Genomic DNA, 12,469 nt, shown 5'->3' on the forward strand with positions numbered 1-12,469 from the left:
CAGTTGGTTGGACGACTGCTTTCGGCTCAGGTCATGATCCTGGAGTCCCAGGATCAAGTCCCGCATCGGGCTCCCAGCTCCACGGGGAGTCTGCTTTTCCCTCTGACCTTCTCCTTGCTCATGCTCTCTCTCACCTCCTCTCTCTCAAATAAATAAATAAAATAAAATAAAAAAACAGTCATTATACAGTTTAAAAAATTTTTTAAAGATTTTATTTATTTATTTGACAGACAGAGATCACAAGTAGGCAGAGAGGCAGGCAGAGAGAGAGGGGGAAGCAGGCTCCCTGCCGAGCAGAGAGCCCGATGCAGGGCTCCATCCCAGGACCCTGAGATCAGGACCTGAGCCGAAGGCAGAGGCTTAACCCACTGAGCCACCCAGGTGCCCTCAGTTTAAAATTTTTAGTATAATTACTAACTCTTATATAACCATCATGGATCAAAAATAGGGCATTGTCAACCCTACAACAAACAGAGAATTCCTGAGTCATGGAACAAGGAGAAGAAGGCAGGCAGGCACCCTGGAAGGCAGGAAGGCAAAAAGAAAGTAAGACAAAAAGGATAGAAGTAATGTAAGTAGTTAATCTAATCCACTAAAATAAATTCTATTTTGGTATAAAAGTATAAAAGGAAAATGTAAAATTAATCCATTTAAAGTAAATCATAACTATCTGAGAAAAATATTAATACAAATAAAATTTATCTTATAGATTCAGAACCATAAGTAATTCAGGAACAATAACATAAATTTATTTCTTAAGTCAGTATTATAATCCTGTTATTAGATCATCTAATGGAAGAATGTACCTATAATTCCATGTAATGTAAGATGAATACAAGTTTCATATTTATAAGGTTTCTCCAATAATACCTAAGTGTGAGGAAAAATCTCAGACAACTCGAAAATTGCACTGTCACATTACCAAAAAATTGCAATATCAATAGGTTCTTAAAAGAGTCATCGTCGGACACGACTTATCTTAGGTCTGGCATATAACCAGTCTGAATTTGTAAATGTTTTTTTGTGTAAACACACACAGTTAGAATAGATAAAATGGAAAACATCCAACATACTGTACTGGTTTGAGAATGTGGAGACAGGATTCAGTTTCAAGTCTTGCTTTGAGCTTGCTATCTGACCTTCAGTAAATCACTTAACCTCAGCTGAGTCAGTTTCTTCTCCTTAAAATGAAGAAGACACGTGTTTATTTACTAATCGCCTCGTTCAGTCAGCAAGTATTTATTGAAAGCCTACTATGTGCTTTGAACTATTTTAGACACTGACAATGCAACAGTAAATGTGTATCTTACCTCCTTGTATATATGCAGACAGGATGGGTGTAAACCCCTAAGCCAGAAAGCAAATAAGAAAAACAAACAAACAAAAACAAGAGGTGCTATGAAGAGAATCCACCTGGCAACCTAATTTCTGAGAAACTGGAATTTTTCTCTTTAAGTTTTCACAGTTTTACACTAGGGAGGGAAGGTTCACTTGTTTCTAACCATATTCACTTTCATCTAAGCTAATGCTCACCTACTCCCAGAGAAACGTTGGTATCTCACACAAGACATTTCATTCACTCACAGAAAATCTACATAACTGCTAGGGAATTGCATGAGGGAAAATTTTCTCCTCAACATGAAAGAGCAAGAAGTGATGAGCTAACCTTTGGTTTGCTTGTTTTGAACATAATATATTGCCTGAGTTTTCCAGGGTGAAGAGCTCACTCTACTTGAGCATGAACAGAAAAAGTAAATAACTAAACCCAGGAGGAGAGGCTCCTAAAAGCTGTTGCCTTCTTTCCTCACAAAGATTGATTTTAGAAAATTCAAGTTTCTCTTCCTCCCCTAAGAGCCCTCCTTAAAACTTTGCATAAGGACATCGGCCATTAGCTCACAGAATATAATTTCCACAAATTAGGGATATATGGTGTATATTTGTTGTGGAAAACAGATCAATCTACTTTCAAACCTTAACAGGCCTTGTCTACATGCAAAGAACTATTTAGAAGAATTCAAACCATCAAATGGAGGAAAGCATGTGAATAAAATAATAATATTTGATTTTGGAAATATAAGCAAATGAACAAATAGACCTCCACTACTATGTCCACAGCAAAATCAGGCCTTGCACAAAGAAGGTTCCTGCCATAGAAGGTTCCTAGCTCTCTACAAATGGACCACAGAACTAGAAAATCCCATTGCTGTCCCATAGTACGATATCTGATTCATAAAGATGAATTTACACAAGAGAAAAAGAAAGCAGTAAAATTATGGAGAAACATGAGAGAGAGAGAGAGAAATCTAACTTGAGAACCATTAATATAACAACAGCTGCCCTTTCATCTTCAAATTTCCCTTTTAGGAAAATGACTAGCATATCTATAACTAGTCCTTCCTCCAAGGTCCACACGCTCATTTCTAACCATCTTTTGAATAATTCTACAGACGGAACCAAGCATATCTAAATATATTCATTTACATACCAAAATGTATTCATTTTTAGGATTCACCTTTTCATGATTGTTCAATTTGTAAAATCTGCTCTCACTTTCTAAAAGTCTTCTTCATTATAGTCAAAACTGGAAACAGGTTTTCCTTTCTTTCTCTGTTACTGTTTGCTAGCATGATATCCAGTATCTAATAGGTGGAACCTCTTCTAGATATATATACAACCTTTCATCAAAAACTTCCGGACTTTTTCTCAAAATTCAAGTCAAACCAGAGTCCCACTGAGAGAACAAGGTCTCAGTCCAAGCCAGAACTCACTTATTAACAAACACAAGTTTGTCTGTTTTGGGGTTTTGTTTTTGTTTTTGTTTTTGTTTTTTTAATCTGGAAGGTAACAGTGGCTGCACCAGTTTGCATTCCAACCAAGAATGCATGAGGGTTCCTGGGCGCCTGGGTGGCTCAGTGGGTTAAGCCGCTGCCTTCGGCTCAGGTCATATCTCATGCTCCTGGGATCGAGTCCCACGTCGGGCTCTCTACTCAGCAGGGAGCCTGCTTCCTCCTCTCTCTCTGCCTACTTGTAATCTCTCTCTGTCAAATAAATAAATAAAATCTTTAAAAAAAAAAAAAAAAGAATGCATGAGGGTTCCTAAGCAGCGGTTGTGGAAGACAGTGTAGTGGTCCCTCAAAAAATTAAAAATAGAATTACCATATTATCCAGTCAGTAATTACACTACTCAGTATTTACCCAAAGGATATGGAAATGCTAATCCAAAGGGATATAAGCATCCCTATGTTTATCACAACAATAACCAAACTATGGAAGCAACTGATCAATAGAGGAATGGATAAAGAAGATGTGTTATATATATTCAATGGGATATCATTCAGCCATAAAAAAGAATGAAATCTTACCATTTGCAATGACATGGATCAAAACTAAATTCCATATGAGTGAAATAAGTCAGTCAGAGAAAGACAATTACCACTTTATTTCACTCATATGGAATTTAACAAAACAAAGGAGCAAAGGAAAAATTAAACAGAGAGACAAACCATGAAAGAGACTCTTAAATACAGAGAACAAACATATGGTTGGTTACCAGAGGGAGATGGGTGAGGTATGGGTAAAATAGGTGACAGAAATTAAGAGCACACTTATCTTGATGAGCATTAAGCAATATAGGGAGTTGTTGAATCACTATATTTCACACCAGACAAGAATATAACACTGTGTGTTAACTACACTGGAATTAAAATAAATTAAATTAAAAAATAAAAAATCTAGAACTAAACACTCAGCAGCCAGGGAAAAAGTAGAAAATTCCAAATTCTAACAGAGTAACATATATCACACGACCTTGAGAGAGTCTGCTCACCTTTCTTCATCCCATTTTTCTCCTCTACAAAAAGTAATCTTGGTCTTATACAGTTAAAGAAATAAAAAATTAAGTCAGTGATTTAAGCCAGGGAAAGGCACAAGTACCATTTAAGCTAGTTGTGATAATTAGGGCTATGAATACAGAAAGGGGGAGCCATGAGGTACCTACAGGTATCAGCTAGTCTCATAATAAAGGTCAACAAGTTTTTGTCAAACAGAAGAGCTAAATCAGTGTTTCCCAAAGTTTGCCGCCTGGGAAACCAAGTCCCAAAGAGGTTATCTCTTAAAAGAAAATGCTGTAGTCAAGGGAACGTAGATTAAAAAGATATCTAATATTTTTGACATAAGTTTCCTGAACTTCCTTGACCATAGAACCCTTTTTGTCAAAAACTATCTAATAAAAGAAGTTTCTAGCCTAATTTAAATTAGTATTAATAATATGTGTTTAATTTCCCCAAGTCCATGAAGTATTATCTTTTTTATCTGTGCTCTCACCCCATGGAATCCATAGTTGATTCAGCCTAAAGTAAGTGGAGTTTAGGTTTTTTCCACATTATTAAATGGAGTTTTACTGTGGCATTTGTAGCACTCCTTATTTAAATCTTGCAAGAAGTGCTTTCATTTACTTTATCTCCTTTTCAATCACTTACATATTCACCCAGACTTCCTATTTGAAACAACTTCTCAAGGACTTTTGAAGAATACTGTTTTATAACACCAGGATATTTAGAAGAAATATTTCCTTCTTCCTATGAGTTTATTTTGCTCTTCTAACATTATCTGACAGAACTTCACCTTTGCATTTGATGAAGCCTCTTTCAGGGTGTGTTGACATGTCAGTTGATGGTCTAGCAACTCTATTAAAGATCTGTAGCTGTTAAAGTGCTGCTTTTCTAAAAATGTATATACCACTTGAAAAATCAATCCAGAGCATTCTACCATTCAACCCTCACACCTAAGCAGTGATATCAATTTCACTGTCAAAAATGAAATAACTGGAAACTTGGTTGACCAGATTCTACCACTCTCCATCCCAGACCAGGATACCAAACTATTACCTCACCATCCAAAGTTGTCAGTTTTTTGCTCTACCTAGTCCTGGAGCCCTCAACTGTCTTATACTCATGCTTGTACCCTCTTCTGTTATTATTTGAAATATCAAAACAGTTTAATAATACAACTAAAGATAAATTTAAATTACCTTAATATGAAACATGCCTATTTCAGGGGCACCTGGGTGGTTAAACATCTGACTCTTGATTTCAGTTCTGGTCAGTTCTGTTCATGATCTCGAGGTCCTAGGATCCAGTTCCATGTCAGGCTCCATGCTCAGCAGGGATTCTGCTTGAGGATTTCTCTCCCTCTGCCCCTGCCCCCTGCTCATTCTCTCTCTCTCTCTCTCTCAAATAAACTAATAAATATTTTTATTGTCTATTTCAAGCAACATTTTTTGTGCATCTCCTCGAAATTCTGAGAAAAACTCTGGAACCAAGTACAAGGAATGGAGCTGGGGAAATGGATATTAGTTAATAATACCAGAACTAGGTTACTTACAGTAGTTTTTAATTGATGTTGGTGCCTTTCTTTCTGATCCTACTTCCTGCAATTTCTCTTCACAATTACCATTCATTCATCTTTGGAGTTTTACCAGCATTTATGTTTTTTTATACTTCATATATTTGAAGAATTATATATAAATTAAAGCGAAAAATGAAGCAAACTCTTTGAATATTTACTAATTATTAACACATCTAGATCAATCCACATTTTCTAAAATCCTGATGGAAAACACTGACATTTAAGGGTATATTCTAGGGGCACCTGGATGGCTCAGTTAAGTGTCTGCCTTTGCCTCAGGTCATGATTCCAGAGTCCTGAGATCAAGCCCCACTTCCGGGTCTTTGCTCAACAGGATGTCTGCTTCTCCTTCTGCCCACTGCCCACTAGCTCATTCTTGCCCTGTCCCCCCTCACTTTCTCTCTCTCTCTGAAATAAAAATCTTTTTAAAAATTTTTTTAAATTCAAAAAGAAATTTTTAAAGGATGAATTCTATAAAATAGTTTTGAGGTTGGGGTGCCTGAGTGTCTCAGCCCTTAACTGTCTACTTTTGGCTCAGGTCATGATCCCAGGATCCGGGATCGAGCCCCGCCTCAGGGTCCCTGCTCAGCGGGAAGCCTGCTTCTCCCTCTCCCACTCCCCTTGCTTGTATTCCCTCTCTTGCTATCTCTCTCTGTGTCAAATAAATAAATAAAATCTTAAAAAATATATATGTGTGTGTGTGTGTATAAATATATATATGTATATATATATATATATATATTTTTTTTTTTTAATAAAAAAAGTAGTTCTGAGGTCAAATGACTTGGGGGTGCTCAAAAGAGTTTAGAAACACTGGTTTAAATGAAGCCTGGTTTAAACAAGTCCTTACTACCTTAGGACTTCTCAGATTATTCAATATACAGTATATTCAGAATACAAAATCTGGTCTTGAAATTGTTCCAGTTAGTATACTCACATACAAAAATCACCCCAAAATTTCATAGCATAAAACAAGCATTTTTATTATGCTCAGAAACCGTGAGTCAAAAATCAGAGTACAGCTTGTTTCTGCTTTTTGATATTTTGGGCCTCAGCTGTGAGTGATTGAAATAGCCAGAGCTAGGACAGCTAAGGCCAGAGATGTGCTTTCAAGGTGGTGCCTTCACACACACATGCAACACCGTGGAATGGATGGCTGCAAAGCTGGCTTCAGGTGAAGTGATTAGCTGAGCACAGGTATGCATGGCCTCTCTTAGCCTGGGCCCTCAGCATAGTAAGGCTTCCCACGTGGCATCTGATTGTTCCGGCAAACATGTCAGAACACCCATGCCTTTTATGATCTAGCAAGCCACAGAGTAACACTTCTGCCACACTTTCTTGGTTTTAGGAGTCACTGGCCCACCCAGGTACAAGAGGAGTGGGCAGAGACCCCATATCTCAATGGGAGAACTGCCAAAAAAATTAATTTAAACTGTCACAGAAAGACTGTACAAAAAGTTTCTAACATCTTTTTCCACCAAAAACCCCTCTAGACTTCATCTCTCAGATCCTCATGAGATAAAGTGAATTGGCATAATAAGATGGTTTGGGGCAACTCAGAATATAAACTTAAAGAATGACATAGCTTAAGAGCTGGAGCTTGAAAGAAAATGGAGAGTGAGTACTGGTGTGAGTACCTTCATTTTCGCAGAAAAGAGAAAAATAAGCAAATACAAAATGTGAGATTTGGTTGAAAAACTAAGAAGGGGTCTTATCATTTGTGAGGTCCGATCAAATTTCCATCTATTATTGACATTATTCAGACCGGTTACCTAAATATATTAGTAAAAAGCACATGTTGTAGCAGATCAGCAATTCATATCTAGGTGTCATGGACCAATCTTCCTGAGATATGAATGAATTAACTTTTCAAGTGGGTATTTGCATCTGTGTCTTCCTTCTGTATTAGTCTATCATCCATTCATGCAGTCATTTAACAAGTAAGTCTTGAGTACTTTCCATGTGTCTGTCCTGCACTGGTTGCTGAAAACACATCGATAAATGGTATTTGTTGGTTCCTGCTCTTAGACAACACAGTCTAAAGCAATGTCCTCACCTTCACTTGTTCAACTTCTTTTTTTAGGCAGTTGCTATCACAGTAGAAGCTTAAAATCTACATACGTTAATTAAATGTGGGCTCAATGATTAGACAAGCAAACAAAAAACCCACAAAACAGTGTTTTAATAAGTCATGGAATGAATGGTATAGATGATAAGTAAGTTCCAAGTAAAAAGGGATCACTATGGAACTGTGCAAACTAAGATTTCATGGAAGTGCTTTAGAGATGTATCCACTAATAAAAGATAACTAAAACCAAATACTGAGATTATTTGTACCAATTTACATTTTCAAAGGTATGTGACAATTAAGAATTGTGTCATGTAGGGGCATCTGGGTGGCTCAGTGGTTTAGGCCTCTGCCTTCGGCTCAGGTCATGGTCTCGGGGTCCTGGGATCAAGCCCCTCATCAGGCTCTCTGCTAGGCAGGGAATCTGCTGAAGCCTACTTCCTCTCTCTCTCTCTGCCTGCCTTTCTGCCTACTTGTGATCTCTTTCTCTCTCTCCCTGTCAAATAAAATCAAATAACTAAAATCTTACAAAAAAAAAAAATGTATGGGCGCCTGGGTGGCTCAGTGGGTTAAGCCGCTGCCTTTGGCTCAGTTCATGATCTCAGGGTCCTGGGATCGAGTCCCGCATCGGGCTCTCTGGTCGGCAGGGAGCCTGCTTCCTCCTCTCTCTCTCTGCCTGCCTCTCTGCCTGCTTGTGATCTCTCTCTGTCAAATAAATAAATAAAATCTTAAAAAAAAAAAAATGTGTCATGTAACACATAAAGTATGGGAAATGGTATGGGCTTTTTTAACTTACTTAAAATTAAACTGTATTTAGCTCCCAGTCTCCACTGATGAAGTGAAAAGACCAACATTGGTAATTGCTTCACTGCATTCCACTCCCCTGTGTGCCTTTTTCTCCCTCCTCCCTCCCCCAGTCCTCCCCAACCCCATTCTTCTCACTCATTAATTCATTTTATATTGTACCAAGACATCAGAACTTACAAAGTCCAGGAAAAACAGAGCAAATTTTCAATCAGGGAGTCATTCATAGCCATTGCTAGAAACAGTCACTGTCCTTGTTAACAGAGTTCACCCAGAGGTGGCTGCTACTGGCTCCATTCCGTGTTGTCCAATTCTCTCTATGGACTTTCTCGTCTGTCAGGTCAATATTGGGGCTTATTGCCCAGGCTTTGGGGTCACTTCCATATTAAAAAAAGCTTGTGTAAACTTTTCCCCAGCGTAAAGAGAACTAGAACACAAAAACACTAAGCACTGGCTGAACTTTCAGCCAGAAAATGTGTAAAATTATTTTTTTCATTCTGTTGTTGATAAATCTATTCCAGCAAAAAGCCCAAGAACAAGGTATAAAATTATTAATATATCGCTCTGCTATCAGTGATAACTGTACTTTTTCTTACATCTAAAGGTCATCAACTTGCAGAAAAGAGCTACTCTGTTAAAAGGGGAGATCAAAGCACACAAATCTTGAACACCTATTAGCTGCACAAATGTGAGACAAAATATGTAGATAGCTCTGGTAATAAGAAAATGAAAAGGCATTTCTGTTTAGTTATACATCTAACATATGTAATATCAATCACTTTGCTCTAACTATGCTGTCATTTTTTGAACTATTTGGTGTCCATTGTAATTTATCCAATCATAATAAATTCATTTTACTTTGGAGATTATAGCCTAGATATCATCATCCAATTTGTATATTTTTTAGGATCAATTGCTTACCAATATTGTGAATTTTTTTTCCTACTTTGAAAACTCCGTTGAAAGAATAGTTTTTCATAATTTACAGAAGCCCATAGCAGTAATCCTGGGGGTTTTTCCCTTTGCCTTTTTGAAGGACACACTTTTAATGTGGCATCTATCTCAGTATCAGAGATTTCCATTGTTATCAACATGTTGCTTCAATCTATCTTTAATCTGTGCCACCAACTGAGGAATATTAACCATATTTTACATTTCAGTAGTCAATCTGCCTTTTCTATTTCCTTGGTGAATAAAATACTTCGGTGTAATTCTTGACTGATCATATTACCAAATGGCGTTGGTATTGGTATAAAAATAATATTATTTAAATATGATTTCTCAGATGAGAGCATCATTTTACAGGAAGTTAAAATCACTCCCATCAGGGATATAACAAAGTTAAGTGTTTTACCCAGCACACTGAGCCATTAAGATAATCAAAAACTTTTTTCCTACTTTCCAATCTTTATGCCCACCTTCATCCCCGCTCCTCGCTCAGCAGTCTGTCTCCATGAATAGACTCTGCACATTTAACTACATCTACCAAAACAAGCTCCACAGCCCCAGAGATTTGTGGAACATTATTGCTCAAAAATTCTTGGGAGGTTTGGAAACTTGGTTGCAAATTGGAATCACCTAGGGAGCTTTAAAAAATGCCTGTTGCCTGGGTCACGCCCCAGAGATTCTAATTTAATTGGTAGAAAGTGAGGCCTAAGCATCAGGATTTTTAAAAGCTCCCCAGGTGATTCTAACACGCAGACGAAATTGAGAACCACCATTCTAAACCTTTGTTTTACAGATAAAACAATTAACCCTATCAGTGACACATGCAAATTTAATGCTAGCACTAAAGCTAAAACTTGAGTCTTCAGAGTTCCAGTTAATAACTCATTTCAGTAACCCAAGTGTTTTCAAATGTGTTTCCCCGTGCCCGGGGCTCCTTGTAGCTACTACAGTAGGGCCCACAGATATAAAGGGGATAAAAGTCAGAGGTCTAGACCCACGGTAACCTCAACAAGAGCAGCTCTGATTTTTTTTTTTTTTTTTTTTTAATATACAGGGCTTGATTTGCAAGATTTTTCAGAGTAAAAAGGAGTTTTAAACAATTGCAAATAGTCCATATATAAGTAGGAGATATCCTTTTAAGGAAAAAAATAAAAGAGAGAGAAGAGAGAGAGAAAAAAAAGCAAGTCCAGGGAAGGGAAGGGGAGAAAAAAAGGAGGCTCACTTCAGCAGTACATATACTAAAATTGAAATAATACGGAGACGATTAGCATGGTCCCTACATATAAATAATACAAATACATTAAGTTTTCCATTAAAAAGGAAAAAGAAATAAAATTATGGCTTTTTTTTTTTTTAATTATGGCTTCTTAAGGATGGCCAGGGCTAGTGGACAAAATTGTATATGTCAAAATATAAATCTGAGGATTTTTTCTGTTTCAATCTGAGACGATGAAGTTTTTGAGGCCGGAAAGTAACTGCTTTTGACATCCCAATGTATATTTTGCAATTCTCCAGGATGGCTGTGTTCCTTCCAAGGTGTGAGGTGGATTAAGACGGCCCCTAAGGAACACAGTTTTGAGAAGGTGAAAGAATTTTTCATCAAACAAATGAAACATTAAACAAATGTTTTATTAAACAGTTCCCCATTAAAGGGAAACTGCGTGAGATGGAAGGTCGGGAGAGGAGGCCAGAAAAGGCTGTAGGAGTAACGGCAGGAAGCTGGACAGAGAATGCCAAGACAGGAATTCAGATTCCTAGAAGAAACTAGACTTATATTTACTTCATAGACTAAATAAAAAAGGCAGACAGCCTGAGAAGAGAATGGAAGATGGCTATTTCACTGACATAAACTTTGTCTGGAAAACCTCCATCCTTTAACCTTTGGAGCAGGCTGGAACAATGAAAAAGTCAAGCCACAATGCAGAACATGCCTATTCATCACAATGACATTGGCTAAGACTCATTGACATCTACTGAAATCTCAAAAGTTGTTACATAGCACTTGTCTTTATACTTTTGCTTATTCACATCTTTCTGTCTATGAATTTCCAGCAGTCATCCATTCTTTTATTTTTTCTTAAGATTTTATTTTATTTATCTGACACAGCGAGAGAGAGATCACAAGGAGGCAGAGAGGCAGGCAGAGAGAGAGGGGAAGCAGGCTCCCCGCTGAGCAGAGAGCCTGATGTGGGGCTCGATCCCAGGACCCTGAGACCACGACCTGAGCTGAAGGCAGAGGCTTTACCCACTGAGCCACCCAGGTGCCCTCATTCTTTTATTTTTATTTTGATATGTTTATATTCCCCATTAGTATATAAAATCTCACTGGTGTATTTCTGTTATTAATAACTGGAATTAATATATAATTTATAAGAATAACTAACATACATTAATCACCTACCACATGCCAAAAACCACGAGTGTCAATGCTGTAAATATTACCTCTAATGCCCACAAGAACACTATGAAGTTAATGTGATCTACTTCCTACTCCTGGGGAATCTCGGGCTCAGAAAGGCTATTATAGCCCAAGGTCACACAACTTTAAACTATTTCTGTTTACATTTTCAAAGCACCAGTCACTGTAATATGCTATTATTTTATTATTTAAAAAAATTCTAGTTAATCACTGATTCAGTTGGTATACTTTCAGTTGTCAGTGAAAGAAATTCAACCAAAAACTAGCTTAAATGAAAAGGCACCTAAATGTCTTACATTCCTGAAAAGTCTAAGAGGTGCTGACTTTAGACTCCACTAGATAGACCTAGGTCTTCAAAAATACCATCAGTAAATTTTCTCTTTCTTGCTCTTGGTTCTGCTTTCTTCATTCTGTTTTGTCCTTAGACAGAGTTCTCTCCATGTGATGGTAACAAGAGCTCCCAGCAGCTACAACTTAAAACCTAGCAACTAAGGAGTAGAGGATATACTCTTTCCTGAAAGTTCCAGCAAACATTTTTGGTAGGGCTCCTATTGGCCATGTTTGGATCACACATACATCTCTAAATCAATCAAAATAACCCAACTAACTGGCCAGGCCATGGAAATGTGCTCATAGCTCAACCCTGTGGTCAGTGGTAACTTCTAGAATGCTGGGGAAGAGGAAGCTTGCCAATAAACCATATACCTATTACAGTCGATGAGATAAAAATGTTAGCTACTCCATACAGTTACTAGGCAAGAAACAGTTCTCTGTCCATATCCTTCAAAGAAATTACCATTCATAAAATGATCACCACCCCCAAG

General features: G+C 37.5%; 1 pseudogene; it reads left to right on the forward strand.

The window, feature by feature from the left end:
* The first annotated feature begins 10,442 nt into the window (after positions 1 to 10,442).
* On the forward strand, positions 10,443 to 10,536 carry LOC131813385 (U6 spliceosomal RNA; annotated as a pseudogene).
* Positions 10,537 to 12,469: the final 1,933 nt, after the last annotated feature.

The sequence above is a fragment of the Mustela lutreola genome, chromosome 12 (genome assembly GCF_030435805.1).
Source record: "Mustela lutreola isolate mMusLut2 chromosome 12, mMusLut2.pri, whole genome shotgun sequence".
NCBI classification, from domain to species: Eukaryota; Metazoa; Chordata; class Mammalia; order Carnivora; family Mustelidae; genus Mustela; species Mustela lutreola.